The 15,427-nt window shown below is 35.4% G+C and overlaps 1 long non-coding RNA gene across 1 annotated transcript in view; it reads left to right on the top strand.

Annotated features, from left to right (window-relative positions):
* The window catches only part of LOC140642557 (uncharacterized), a 117,889-nt gene that overhangs the window by 22,898 nt on the left and 79,564 nt on the right, over nucleotides 1-15,427 (top strand). The gene's annotated exons all lie outside the window — the stretch shown is intronic.

Below are 15,427 nucleotides of genomic sequence, written 5' to 3'. Positions count from 1 at the left end.
TATAGTTTCACTCATATGTGGAATATAAAAAATAGTGAAAGGGATTATAGGGGAAAGGAGAGAAATTGAGTGGGAAAAATCATAGAGGGTGACAAAACATGAGAGACTCCTAACTCTGGGAAACGAACAAAAGGTTGCAGAAGGGGAGGTGGGTGGGGGATTGGGGTGACTGGGTGATGGGTACTGAGGGGGGCACTTGACGGGATGAGCACTGGGTGTCATACTATATGTTGGCAAATCGAACTCCAATAAAAAAATATACAAAAAATTAGCTCTTCTAGTAGGCATATAGTGGAATATCATGTGATTCTAGGTTGCATTTTCCTGATGATGAATGTTGAAAATCTTTCCATGTGCTTATTAACCATTATATTTCTTCTTTTATGAAGTGTATGCTCACGTCTTTTCTCATTTTTTAATTGGTTTGCCTTATTGAGTTTATGTATTTTGGATAACATCCTTTGTCAGGTACACAAATTGTGAATATTACCTGCCAACCCATGGCTTAGTATTTCATTTTTGTTAAGAACGCCTTTTGAAGATCAGAAGTTTCGACTTTAATAAGATCCAATTTATAATTTTTAAGATTTTATGATTGGTGCTTTTAGTGTCGAATTTTCTATGAAATGTTTGCCTGGCCCAAGGAGATTTTTTCCTATAGTTTTGTCTGGAGGTTTTATAGTTTTATCTTTTATGTTTAGGTCAATAATATATTCTAATTATCTTTTGATTTAAAAATAATAATAAAAGCTAGAACTTGCCTCCCTCTGCCTTCATTAATATTAAACTTATTTAAATTGAACTTAATAGTGATTCAGTGTTTTATTTTAAAACCCCAAGAATTATTATCAATGTAGTAAATCAGAACAGTAATAGCTATTAATGAGGCTTCCAAATATATAAACTGCTTAGTTTCTTAGCAAAAATACCACATTTTAGATGCACCAAGGTAAAAGCACTAACCATAGGAATTTCCACCCAAATCATTTCTTACCAGGTACTCTGTTCCTGCTTCTCCCTTTACTCTTAGAAAGATCTCAGTAGATCTATCCTACAAGGAGAAGTGACCAAAGGAGAGGTCAATAAAAGTTCTTCCTTGTCTCATACTTGAGAGTCGGGAAAACTACTACACAGCCAGTCTACTGTAAGCTTGCTCTTACTCTCCATCTTCTTCCCTCATACCCTAATTTATTTCTAATGCTTTATGCTCTGAAATGGATTGGCCTCAACACATATCAAGGGAATTTTATAATGACCTAGGAAAAACATTTTGTAATATTAATTCACTTTTATGTCAATAATGTGAAATCTTATGAATAAGCATTTCATTTTTAATTTAAATATCTAATTCCATTAGTTTTATACACACACACACACACACACACACACACATATACATCCAAATACACACAGGTAGCTAGATATCCTGTGGTCTGTACCTAATGAAAATGAGTTTCCAAAACACCATTCCAATGTCTGTAATTCTGAAAAAGTGATTCTTGAAGTTGCTCTGGCCTGTTCTCACACAAAATAACCCTGGTCTACACAATATGTCCTAATATTTTATTATAGAAGTTTGTCTTTTTTTTTTTTTAAGATTTTATTTGTTTATTCATGAGAGACACGGCTAGAGAGAGGCAGAGACACAGGCAGAGGGAGAAGCAGGCTCCCTGCGGGGACCCAAAGTGGGACTTGATCCTGGGACTCCAGGATCATAACCTGGGCTGAAAGCAGACAGACACTTAACTGCTGAGCCACCCAGGCGTCCCTAGTTTTGTCTTTTTAATGTTCTGTGCTTATCTGTTATTTCAATACAATTCCAAAATAGACTCTGAGTGTCTACAATGAGAAAGACACTCTGCTGTGTTCTACGACAGTGATCTTAAACTCTGGTGGCACGTTAAAATATCCTAGGAAGTTTTGACAAAATACCAATGGCCAGGCCATTGAATGAAAATCTCTGGGGCTGAGACTCAAGGTAACCCAACTGCTTCTCATGTTCAGGCAGACGGAGAGCCATAGTTCTAAATTAATGGTTTCACAGTAAGGTCCCTGAGGCCCTCTCAGGGGGTATTCAATGCTAAATGATAAAACTTTCCCCAAACTCCCAATTACTGAATAGAAGTTTCAGCATGCAATATATACATTTTGGTATATTGAATTGAATTAATCATGAGTTTGATCTTCATCCAACTTAATACAGTGTTTTTGAAACAAGATACTCTTTGTCAGAGAGTAAAAGAATTGACAATAAAACAGCAAATGTTCTGGTACTTTCCATTTTACTCAAAGGTTTGGAATAAGAAAACAAATCATTATTTTCAGTTTCACTCTTCTCTGCTTATAGAAGCAATTTGGTGGGAAAGTTTCAAAAGCACTACCTTAATAAAAAGAAGAAAATAACTTTTCTAACAGTTAATAAGAAAGTGTTAGAAACTAACCAAAAGCAGGAGGAATGGAATGGAAGGTGAGGTGATTATTCCTTTGGCCCTTCAGGGAGTGTCCTGGGTTTGTGTTCTTGCCAGAAGCAATATCTAGCTATTTATGTTAAGCAAGTCAGCTGCTTAAGGTGAAAGCAAGCAGGCTTGAGGAAGACTGCTCTATACACTTTATCAAAAATGATGAAGACAAAAATAGAAAAGAGGAAATGATCCAGAAAAGAAAACTGGAAAATATGTTTTTTAGGAGTCATAGGGGAATCAAAAACCATATCCAAATAATACTGAGCAGATAAATATGGCCTAAGGGAAAAAGAACAGCAACTTGGTATTACCAGAACTCAAATTAAGTGCATGCCTCTTCTCCCAGAGTAATGCACCAGAAGTCAGAGACAGGCGAATTTAAATATTCGCAAGAAATCATTCTTTGCTATTTGATTGGCAAAACATTGTAAAAGTTGGTTATGTGCGTTTGCGGGAAGGTATAAGGAAAAACACATTTTTCCATTGTTATTTGAATGTAAAAATGGCACAGTTTTTGGAGGGTAACACCCATTAAAAGTTAACATTACTTTGACTAAGTGATCAAACAAGAATCTATGCTTGAAAACTAACCAAACATGAGCACAAAGATAAAGTCACAAGAATGCTCTTTGCAGCATTGCTTGTGACGGAGACTAAGCACTGAAAACCTCTGACGTGGCCATCAGAATGGACAGGGTTGAACACAGCCTACTACTTTGTCTCTTGTTGTGCTTAAGAACAATGAGGTAAAACTACTTCAACTAAATTTGTGTGTGTATCTGTGTATGGATTTAAGTACAAAGAAAAACATTTAAATAATTTCTTACATTGGTTCATGTAATGTAGGAAAAGGTATTGAATATATAACTATATAAATAGATGTAAGGATATGTAGATGTATATATGAATATACCCAAATCAGTAAAGGTGGATTTTTTTTTTTTTTTTTTTTTTAGTAAAGGTGGATTTTTAAAAGAAAAAGCAATACCCTGCTGTTTTTTATAAGAGTCAAGAAAGAAAATTCCTGTAGAAGAGACTTGGGAATCTCGTAGAGAGACTATAAAATCTTGGCGAGGAAACAAGGATTTGTAATGCTACTATGGGATTGTGGAGTATTTTCACTGTGTTTTCTCTCTGAATGTTGGGAGTGTGGGAGGGAAAAAAGTAGCATGTGGGTAGGTGGAGATGGATATAGATACAGATATAAAATCAAAGAATAAGATCTGGATTTCTAAACATAGTGAGTTAGGAATGTATTCATGTCACACAATTGGTGAAATATTGACCTACACACTAGCTGACTTTATCAAGGGGAATTTATATTGAGTAGGATGAGTTGGGGAAAAAATATCTAGATAAAATTTGACAATTTTAAATCTAAAGCATCAGTTTCCCCTGCACTCTATGAAATAATTTTTTTAATTATTAATATCCCTTTCATATTTTGAGGTTAAGGTCTAAAATTGTTATATGTAAAAATGGCTGCAAAGGATGTAATTTATTGTGTATTTTAAATAATGACATTTTTAAATAGAATTATTCCATTATGTTTAATGTGAGTTAAATGAAGTTAAATATCATAATCAAAGAATACATGAAAAGCTCTTCTTTATCATTGTTATATCATTCCGTTTTCTATCTGAATGTACATTTTCATTCCCCAATCCCAAAGAATTTTATCTTAATGCAATATATTGTTATGCTTGAAAGTCTTTTATTGATCAACTTGTCATTCTCTCTTTAATAAAATATGTATATAAATTAAATTTCTAATTTTAAAAATGTTATGGGGCTATTATGTATGACAGCCTTTCCTCTGTACTGAATTATCATTAAAATAGCTTTTAGTACATAATCAATCAAAAGATGAATATATTTAAAATTAGTAAAATCGGTAAACATAAAAGTAAAATTTTATTGAGAATTCATTCCCTACTGAAATTAAGGTGCTCTTTATTTTTCAATGAGTTCATGTATCCATGGATGATTACTACTTTTATCTATAATGAGGAGTCAGTGGAAATTAACAGCCAAAGAAGAGACATATTTGACCACCATTAGGAGTTGGACTTATAGTGTCTTTAAATGCATCATTTGCAATAGAATCCACGATGTGTTTCCATTAAATTACCCAACTTTAATACCATATCCTTTGGAAAATCTTATTTACCTCCAGGGTTACGTGTACCCCAGTGTGAAAATCAGCTACAGAATATTTCAGGATGACATAAAATTATGGCAGAGATCCAATGGGTCACATGACAAAGTCACTAAGAAAAGGATCAGTAACATCATAGCCTCACATTTATATACTAATGCGCAAGCAATAGATAATAAGTAAATCTAATAACATAGGTGATAAATAGAGCCTGATCCTGAGCGCTACTGCTAAGTAAACAATGTGAGATGATGGAAAATATCATGTATCCCAAATACACCAAGATATTGGAAGGAAGGCAGGGTGGGACTGTATGTCATACGCCCCTTATACACCTGATTGTAGTAGCATACTGAGGAGCAGTTGGAAAAATATCCCAGAAATCATGAATTAAAATGATAGTTACTAAAATATACCACAGACAGCAAGACCAGTTAGAAGGATTTGATGAAGATTGTTTATGCAGATTGTAGATTTTAAAGAAGCCCCAATAAATAGCATTTCTCTTTCCCACCATTGCTTTTAATGTAATCCCTAAATTAGGAAGATGAGACCAGTTATTCATAGGCAATGATGGTTTTAAGGAGGCTTACATCAGCTTACAACAAGAATGAGTGAAGGAGAACATAACCTTTCTATGGACATACTCACTCCTAAATGAAATAGGGGGAGAGCTGAAATAAACATTGCCATTTGCTCTTGCCAAGTTTACCAGTCCAAAACCACTCAGGGACAAAATGAGTAAATGGTATAGAGAGGCCCATGGTTTGCTACTTTAGCTCCCTATATGAGAAAGATCAAGAGTAGGAAATAAATATCCCCCATTAATATAGATTATAAAGCAGGCAAAGAGACAAGAGAAGATGTTAATGATAGAATTAACTACCTGGACATTTTTCTGGAAGTCTTAATGTTCCTCATAAATAAATTGTCAATGTGGTTTTTAATTGTAATGGAAGTCTATTGACAACTCAATTTCATTTACTAAGATGAGAAAGGCTACAGAATAAGCATATTTGAAGAGAAATGCCTATTAGACTTCCATGTAAAACTGTTGAGTAGCAGTTGGGTATAGAAGTCTGGGATTCAGTGCTCTTCAATAGAAATATAATGCAGATCACATTCGGAATTTTAAATTTTCTAGTAGCCACATTTTAAAAGTTAAAAGAAACAAGTGAAGTTTATTTTAGTAGTATATTTATTTTTTAAGTCTCCAAAATATTATTGTTTCAACATGTAAATAATATAAAAATTAACAAAATACCTTATTTAAAGAAAACTTCAAAATCTGGTATATTTTGCATTTATGCATTTCATAGCAAAATAGCCGTCTCCATGCAAAATAGCCACATTTTAAGTGTTCAGTAGCCACATATGACTGGTGGCTATCTTGTTGGACAGCACAGGTTTAAAAACAGATAGATAACTACAGAGGAAATGGAAAAGTTCAAATAAAAAAACTTGAATGAATTATAGAAAGAATAATAATGTACTTTAAGATACTTTCGGCAACAAGTATAAGCCTCACACCCCAAACTTCAAACAAGCCTAGAGAAAAATATGTAACAGCCATTAGAGGAAATCCTGAAGTGGGGCAAACTCAATCATGTCATTAAAGACCCAGGTTCTTTCTGTGTTTTTACGCCATCATCTGTGTGTTGCCTTTATCCCAAGGCTGGTAGAAAATGGCAGCAGTAGTCCCAGATGTCACATCCTGAGACAACAGCATTTGGAAGTAAAATGAAGCATGTCTTCTTGTGTGTCTCTTTTAGTAAGGGAACATTGCCAAGAGACTCACACTTCCCATAGGATTCATTTCACATTTCATTGGCCAAAGTTGAGTTAAACAGTCTTCTTTAACCAATCATTATCAAGAAGTGGATGTGGGGAGTTCCAATTCTGGATAAGATAAAGTAGGCATTTCCCAGCCTATCTATAGTAATAATACCAGGAAAAGATAAACGGAACAGATTTTGGAGGACTTTTGAAAGTGAACATCAGCATGCATATTTGGGAAGAAGATAGGGATTCAAATCACCCCTGAATCAACAGTTGGTCTATTTCTTTTTTTCTCCTCCAGTATCCCATAGCCTGGTTGCAAGGTAGGCCAAAACTCAGTTGTACACATCTGTGTGAATAGAGAGATCTCAAGAAGAAGTCCTCTGGTTCAATCTCAGGGAGCACCGTAGTCTACTGGCAGCAACAATCATGTCAGCAGGAGCCCACAAGCACCTAAAACTCCAAAGAAGAGAAACTTTCCTCTCTGACCAAAGGAGCTGTGGTCCCAAGAATGTGGCAAGAACTTCTATTGTTTCTCTCTCTCTCTCTCTCTCTCTCTCTCTCTCTCTCTCTCTCTCTCTCTCTCTCTCTCTCTCTCTCTCTCTCTCTCTCTCTCCTCTCTCTCTCTCTTTCCTGGTGAAAATAGACAACTATGGAGGAAAATCTCTGAAAAGTTGGTGCAGCTTTCAGTTTGGCCCTGAAGAGGGGGCAGGTGCAAGAACTATGTGACAGAGCAGGGTAAATAAAACCCCCACTTTTCTAGCCAGAAGACCATAAAAGGGAGCCACAGGAGCCATAAACTACTGAGGAGCTAGTGGAGAGGGCAATCAAGAATGCAACACTGTAAGGTTATTTATGAATTCTTGGGCTCATCCTGGAGCTGCACACACATGGATCTAATCCAGAACAGTATATTAAATACTTTAATAACTGAACTGAGAGACATAACCCTACCAGGTCCCAGACTGGTCACTGGATGTGGGACAAATTTGCATAGCTCAGCAAAAGTTTTGAAATAAAACTGGTATTAAAACCACAACTCATAGAAAGCTGACTGGAACTAAGGGCTTGAACCCCAATAGGTCAACTGGCTGCTAAACAAAAATATCAACAGCGTCCACAATATTTAAATAAGACCCAAAGTCTCACAACCTCGTATTCAAAATGCCTAAGTTAAAATCCAAAATTCCTCAACATATAAAGAACCAGAAAAATCTCAACTCACATGGAAAAAGACAATAGATGCCAATACTGAGATGGCACAAAGTTGAGGCTGTCTTACAAAGACAGCTAGTATAAAAATGTCCAACAAGTAATGAATGAATGGAAAGATAGTAAATCTCAGCAATGAATTAGAAAATGTAAGGAAGGCCAAATAGAATCTTAGAGCTAAAAAATACAATAAAATTTGCAGTTCACTGGATAGTCTCAATAGCTGAGTGGGTATGACAGAGGCAAGATTCAGTGAACTTAAGAACAGATTAATAGAATCATCCAATCTGAGCAATAGAAAAAAGTTTGAAAATGTGAATAGGGCCTCAGAGATCTGTGAGACATTACCAAAAGGTAACTACCTTTGATTTTCATCAAAATCCCAGGAGAAAAAAAGAGTACAGTACAGAACACAGTATTTGGAAAACTAATGGCTAAAAATTTCCTAAGTTTGGTAAAAGGTATAAACTTACAGATTCCAGAAGCTTGCAAATCCCAAACAGAAGAAAAGCCAGTAGTAACTGCATATCCATACTCATACATATTGCACTCATACCACTGAAAACTAAAAAACAAAATCTAGAAAGAAATCAGAAAAAAATGACACATTATTTATAATAGAACAATAATTAGAATGCTTGCAGATTTCTCATCCAAAACCATAAAGACTAGAAGGAAATAGAAGAACACTTTTAAGGTGCTGGAAGAAAATATCTGTCAACCCAGAATTCTGTATGCAATGAAAATATCAGGAATGGAAATGAAACAAAGACATTCTCAGGTAAAGGAAAATTAAGAAGATCCATTGCCATTAGACCTGCTGTAAAAGAATTGCTAAAGGAAGTTATTCAGACAGAAGGGAAATGATAACTGAAGTAAATTTGGAATATGATTAATAAAGAACATTAATAAATATAATATACTACCTGCCTCTTGGGTTGTTTAAAATATGATTGAGAGTTGAAAACACATATTATTGGGATGCCTGGGTGGCTCAGGCTTTGAGCATCTGCCTTTGGCTCAAGGTGTGAACCTGGAGTCCCGAAATCAAGTCCCACATTGGGCTCTCCACATGGAGCCTGCTTCTCCCTCTGCCTGTCTCTGCCTCTCTCTCATAGTGTCTCTCATGAATAAATAAATCAAGTCTTTAAAAAAAAAAGAAAACACATATAATTACACTATAGGTTTTCAATAATGAGCTATATGTGAAATTATATCACAAATGGGTAAGATAAAGCCAACTATCCTGTGCAGTAAGATGTATACATTCTGCTTGAAGTAGTTAAGTATTGACTTCAAATAAACTGGAAAAAGTTAAGTATGTATATTATAATGCCTAGATAATCCATTAAAAAAGTAAATATAGGGGATCCCTGGGTGGCCCTGGGTGATTTAGGATCTACCTTCAGCCCAGGGTGTGATCCTGGAGTCCTGGGGTCGAGTCCCACATCAGGCTCCCTGCATGGAGCCTGCTTCTCCCTTTGCCTGTCTCTGCCTCTCTTTCTCTCTCTCTCTCTCTCTCTCTCTCTCTCACTCACACACACACACTCTTTCTGTGTCTCTCAAGAATAAATAAATAAAATATTTTTTAAAAAAGTAAATGTAAACAAAGATATGTATTTAAAATTAAAATGGTATCCTAAAACAATGTTCAGATAACCCAGGCAGGAAAGGCAAAACAGAGGAATAGAAAACAGGGAATACTAACAGAAAAAAAAAGAAAAAGGTATTTACCTCTAACCAAATATATCGATAATTATATTAAATGTTAATGGTCTAAATATGTAGACTAAAAAACAAAGATTGTCAGAATGGGTTTAAAATCTTTGATTCAACTATGTGCTGTCCATAATAAATTCATATCAAATATAATGCTATAGATACATTAAAATTTTTTGAAAGGATAGAAACAAAAAATATACTATGCACACTATTCAAAAAAGCTGGTAACACTGTGTTACTATCAGACAAATTAAACCTCAGAGTGGAGAAAATTAACAAAGTAAAAGAGAAATATTACACGATGATAAAAAGAGTAGAATGACTCATTAGGATATAATAAACAAAAAATACAAATATAACAAAAGAGATTTAAAAATACATGAATAACAATGACAGAATTGAAAGGAAAAATAGGCATATCCACAATTATGGTTGAAAAATTCAACACTCATATCCTAGAAATTGATAGAATTAGACTGTAATCAAAAAGTATATGTAAGAACTGAAAAATATCATCAAAAAACTGGATTAGTCAGTACTTACAGAACACTCTGCTCAGTGACATCAAAACACATCATTTTCAATTAGACATAGAGTATCACCAAGATAGACCATATCCAGGATAATAACAACAAAACTTTACAAATGCTAAAGAACTAAAATCTAATAAAGTACTTTTCTGATCATAATGGAATTAAAGTGGAAATCAATGAAAGACAATGGGAAAATCCACAAACACTTGGAAATTAAACAATATACTTCTAAGTAATTCATAATTCAAAGCAAAATCCTCAGCTGAAAATAAATATTTTGACCTAATGAAAAACCCAACATATCAAAAAAATTGGAACGCTCCTAAGCAGTGTTTAGAGAGAAATTTATAGCATCAAATTCTCATATTAGAAAAGCAGAAAGGCTTTAAATCAATAACCTGACTTCTAACTTAATAAACTAAAAATTAAATTTAAAGTAAAGCCAATCAATGCAAGCAGAAGAAAGGAAATTGTAAGAGCAAATATCAATAACTTTGATAACAGAAAAACAATAGAGACAGCCAAATCAAAAGCTAGTTCTTTGAAAAGTTCAGTAAAATTGATATAACTCTACAAAGACTGACTTAAAAAAAGAGAAAGAAGACATTAATTATCAGGAATGAGATTAGGAATACCAGGAATGATTAAGCACATAACACTCCAGACATTGAAAGTATAAGAAAATACTATGAACACTTTAATGCATAATAACAACTTACATAATCCTATGACTATTTAAGAAATTGAATTCATAGTTAAACACTTTATAAGAAAACAATCTTTAGCCCACAGGTTTCATCAGCCAATTATACCAACATTTAAAGAAGAAATAATATCACCAACTCTAAACTCTTCTAGAAAATACTAGAGGAAGGGGATCCCTGGGTGGCTCAGTGGTTTAGTGCCTGCCTTTGGCCCAGGGCGTGATCCTAGAGTCCCGTCGGGCTTCCTTCATGGAGTCTGCTTCTCCCTCTGCCTGTGTCTCTGCTTCTCTCTCTTTCTCTCTCTCTCTCTCTTTCTCTTCTCTTCTCTTCTCTTCTCTTCTCTTCTCTTCTCTTCTCTTCTCTCTCTCTCTCTCTCTGTCTCTCATGAATAAATAAATAAAATCTTTTAAAAAATACTAGAGGAAGTAATACTTCCCAACTCATTTTATGAGGCCAGCAATACCCTAATACCAATACTAGAAAAGACAATATAATAAAAAAAAACACTATAAACCGATACTCTTCATGAACATAGATACAAAAATCCGTAAGAAAATGTCAACAAATCAATTGTAGTAATATATAAAACAAGTAACAGAACACAGCCAAGTGGAGTTTATCTCAGGAAAGTAAGGCTAGTATGATACTCAAAAATCAACCCATGTAATTCATCATATTGACAGTATAAAAAGAAAAATCATATGATTATATCAATTAATGTAGAAAATTATTTGAAAAAATTCAACATCCATTCATGATAAAGATTCATAGCAAACTAGATTTAACAAACAGGAATTACCTCAACCTGGTAAAGAGTATCTACAAAAACCCTATCACAACCCTACAAGGTGAAAAAAATGAAATGTTTTCTCCCTAAGTTTGGGGATTAGGCAAGGATATCCATTCATTTCACTCCTAGCCAGGGAAGAAGGGAAGGGAAGGGAAGGGAAGGGAAGGGAAGGGAAGGGAAGGGAAGGGAAGGGAAGGGAAGGGAAGGGAAGGGAAGGGAAGAAGGAAGGAAAGGCACACAAATGGGAAAGAAAGGTATAAGACTGGCCTATTGGGGATCCCTGGGTGGTGCAGCGGTTTAGCGCCTGCCTTTGGCCCAGGGCGCGATCCTGGAGACCCGGGATCGAATCCCACCTCGGGCTCCCGGTGCATGGAGCCTGCTTCTCCCTCTGCCTATGTCTCTGCCTCTCTCTCTCTCTGTGACTATCATAAATTTAAAAAAAAAATAATAATAAGACTGGCCTATTTACAGATGACATAGCTGCTTCAGTAGAAAAATTCCAAGAAATCTACAAAAACAATTCTTTTGTTTAGCAAGATCACAGGATATAAGGTTAGTACAAAAATACATACACATATTTCTATATACTAGCAATAATCAATGAGAATAAAAATTTCAAAAGTATTACCACTTAAAAATAACTCCAAAACAAGAAATAATTAGGTATAAATTTAACAAAAGGGATAGTGGATCTGCATTCTGAAAGCTATAAAACTCTAATTAAAGGAATCAAAGAAAACCTGAATTAATAAAAAGACATTCAACAGTTTTGTATTAGAAGACTTGGCATAGTAAAGATGTCAGTTCTCCCCATATCAGTCTACAGATTCAAAGCAAGCATTCCAATCAAAATCCAGCAGAATGGATATAGAAAAGCTGATTCTAAGAGTCATATATATATATATATATTATGAATATATCGAATATATATATATATATATGAAAAGCCCAAAGGAACTGGAATAACCAGAACAATTTTGAAGAAGAATAAAGTATGAGAAATCACACTATTCCATTTTTTTTAAGATTTTTATTTATTTATTCATGATAGTCACAGAGAGAGAGAGAGAGAGGCAGAGACACAGGCAGAGGGAGAAGCAGGCTCCATGCAGGGAGCCCGACGTGGGGACGTGGGATTCGATCCCGGGTCTCCAGGATCGCGCCCTGGGCGAAAGGCAGGTGCCAAACCACTGCGCCACCCAGGGATCCCCCACACTATTCCATTTTAATACTTTCTATAAAACTACAGTGATCAAGACAACATGATATTGGCAAAGGGAAAGACACATAGATCAATAGAGCAGAAGAAAGACTACAGAAATAGAATCAAATATGGCCAATTGATTTTTCACAAAGGTGGAAAGCCAATTCAATGGAGAAGGGAATACACTTTCCAAAAAATGGTGTTGGAACAATTGAACATCCATCCAAAAAAAAAGAGGGAGAGAGAGACAGAGACAGAGAGAAAAGAACTTTGACCTAAATCTTACACTTATGATAAAAGTTAACTCAAAATGGATCATAGATGTAAATATAAAATAAATAAATAAATAAATATAAAATGCAGAACTATAAAACTTTCTGAATAAAACACAGGAGAAATTCCTCATGACCTGAGATTGAGCAAAGTGGCCTTAGGTATAACACATAGGTGTAAATCCATAAAACATGAAAATTGATAAATTAAGCCACTAAAATTCTTAAAAATTGAAAGACATTGTTAAAATAACAAAAAGACAAGCTACTAACTGAGAAAAAAAATATTTTTAAATTATGGATCTAACAAAGGACTTGTATCCAGTATGTTATATAAAGAACTATTAGAACTCAATAGTAAAATAACCCAATTAGGAAATGGACAAAGAACTTGAAAAGACACTTCACCAGAGAGGACATAGGTAAGTCATATAAGCACATGCAATGCAATGTGATTAACATCGTCAATCATTGGAGAAATGGAAATTAAAACCACAATAAAATACCAGTACATACCCACAAGAATAACTAAAATTAAGAAGACTGACAGATAATACCATGAGCAAAGATGCAGAGCAGTGGATGGTCATAAATTGCTGATGGCAATGCATGCTCCAGTCACTCTGGAAAATATGATTTTGGCGATTTTTTATGTTAAATGCATACTTACTATGTGACTATCAATCCTGCTCCTTAGTGTTTACCTAGGGAAACGTAAAGTGCGTTCACAAAAGTACGGCACACAGATGTTTACTACGGCTCCCTTCATGATCACCAAAATTGAAACCGATCCCAATATCCTTCACCAGGTGAGCCAATAGACAAAGGGCCGTTCATAATTATAATAAGTACAACTCAGCATAAAGAGGAACAGAGTATTGCCGCACGCACAACTCGGATCAATTTCAAAAGCTTTGTGCTGAACGAGGGAAGGCATCTCAAAAGGTTGCACACAGCATGATTACGATCATAAGACACTTTCAGAAAAAGATAAAATGAGGGGCTCCTAGGTGAGTCAGGGGGTTAAGCGTCTGCCTTCAGCTCAGGTCATGACCCAAGTGCCCTGGGATGGAGCTTGGGTTGGGCTCCCTGCACCCCGGTGAGCCTGCTTCTCCCTCTCCCTCTGTCCCTCCCCTTGCTCATGCTCTCTCTGTCTTCTCTCTCTCTCCCTCTGTCAAATAAATAAATAAAACCTGTCTTAAACAAGATAAAATGGTATTAACAGAGCCTAGATCGGTGATTGCCGGGGGCCATGGGTGAGGGTGAGGCTGTAACTAGGAAGGGACAGCACAGTGAAGGGGGTTGTGGGAGTGATGGAACTGTGCTCTGCTCTGACTGTAGCACTGTTACCACCTACCCATATCGGTGCTAAAATCTTGCTACTGCATGTGCACATACACACACACACAGTGAATTTGTACAACATTAATTTTAAAAATAAAAGAACAAAGTGAAATGGATTAGACATAGGACTATAGGCATGGTGGGGGGAGGAGTTGCTGGGTAAGGATTAAGATAACTCAACCACACAGGAATCCTTTTAGAGAAGAAAGGGGGAAAAAATACGTGTTCCACATACACAACCAGCAGTGATCACTCTAAGCGTACGATGAAGAACAAATATATATGAGTGATTTAGACCTCTTAAAAATTGTGGTAATGGAGGAATTCTAGATTGAATCGAGATGTATGAAAAACAACACAAAATAAACTTGATTTTTTTTTTTTTTTTAGTTATTCGGAGCACAAATAAGGAAGCAATAAGCCCTCTGTTAAGGGCAGATGGTATAAGGTTAACAGATGTAAGAGGGAACATGAGACTATCTAATTGTTATTATGCCTTCCTTTTATCTGTCGGGAGATGACCTTATATACACCAAAATAGAATGTACAATATAATTCCACTTGAGACACACAGACAGACAGATACAAAGATAGACACCCACACCTAGTGCATGTGCCCAGAAATACCATGGGAAGGATATATGCTGCAGTGTTAACACTTGTTATATTTCTAGGTGTCAGGTTTTCATTCTCTTTTTTCTGTGCACATGTATTTGCTGGATATTCTTCAATGCACCCTTAGTACTTTTAAAATAGAGCAAATAAGTGATTTTTAAATGAAAAAGAGCACAAAAGAAACTCTAAGAAAACCGAAGCTACAGGTGAGAAGGTTTTAAAAGAACATACAGATTTTATAAGAATTAGAATCACAAATTCCCCAAAGGAGTAACAGGGCATATGCAGAAGTAATTCCGATCTTCACCAAAAAATATTAAAAAAAAAAAAAAGTTTCTGAGAAGTATGGCAAGGCCCTATATCTAGTTATAGAAGGAGCAGATTTGGAGAAGAAACACTACCAGGATCCCAGCCTAGTCTCATGAACAATAAGTCATGACACACACATTTCATTTCCTTTTCCAGTTACTACAAGAAGGCCTCAGACTTGGCCTGTTCAACACACTTTTCTCTCTTTCTGATGATAGAATCTTGGTTTTATGTTGCGAAATTATTTTAGCTATTTGACAGACTTCTAAAACTTACCATGACCAAGGCACCTGGGTGGCTCAGCTGGTTTATGGTCTGTCTTC

The sequence above is a fragment of the Canis lupus genome, chromosome 11, assembly GCF_048164855.1.
Source record: "Canis lupus baileyi chromosome 11, mCanLup2.hap1, whole genome shotgun sequence".
In the NCBI taxonomy this organism is placed as follows: Eukaryota; Metazoa; Chordata; class Mammalia; order Carnivora; family Canidae; genus Canis; species Canis lupus.
The sequence above is the reverse complement of the archived record's forward strand: the minus strand, read 5'-3'. Positions and strand labels throughout refer to the sequence as shown.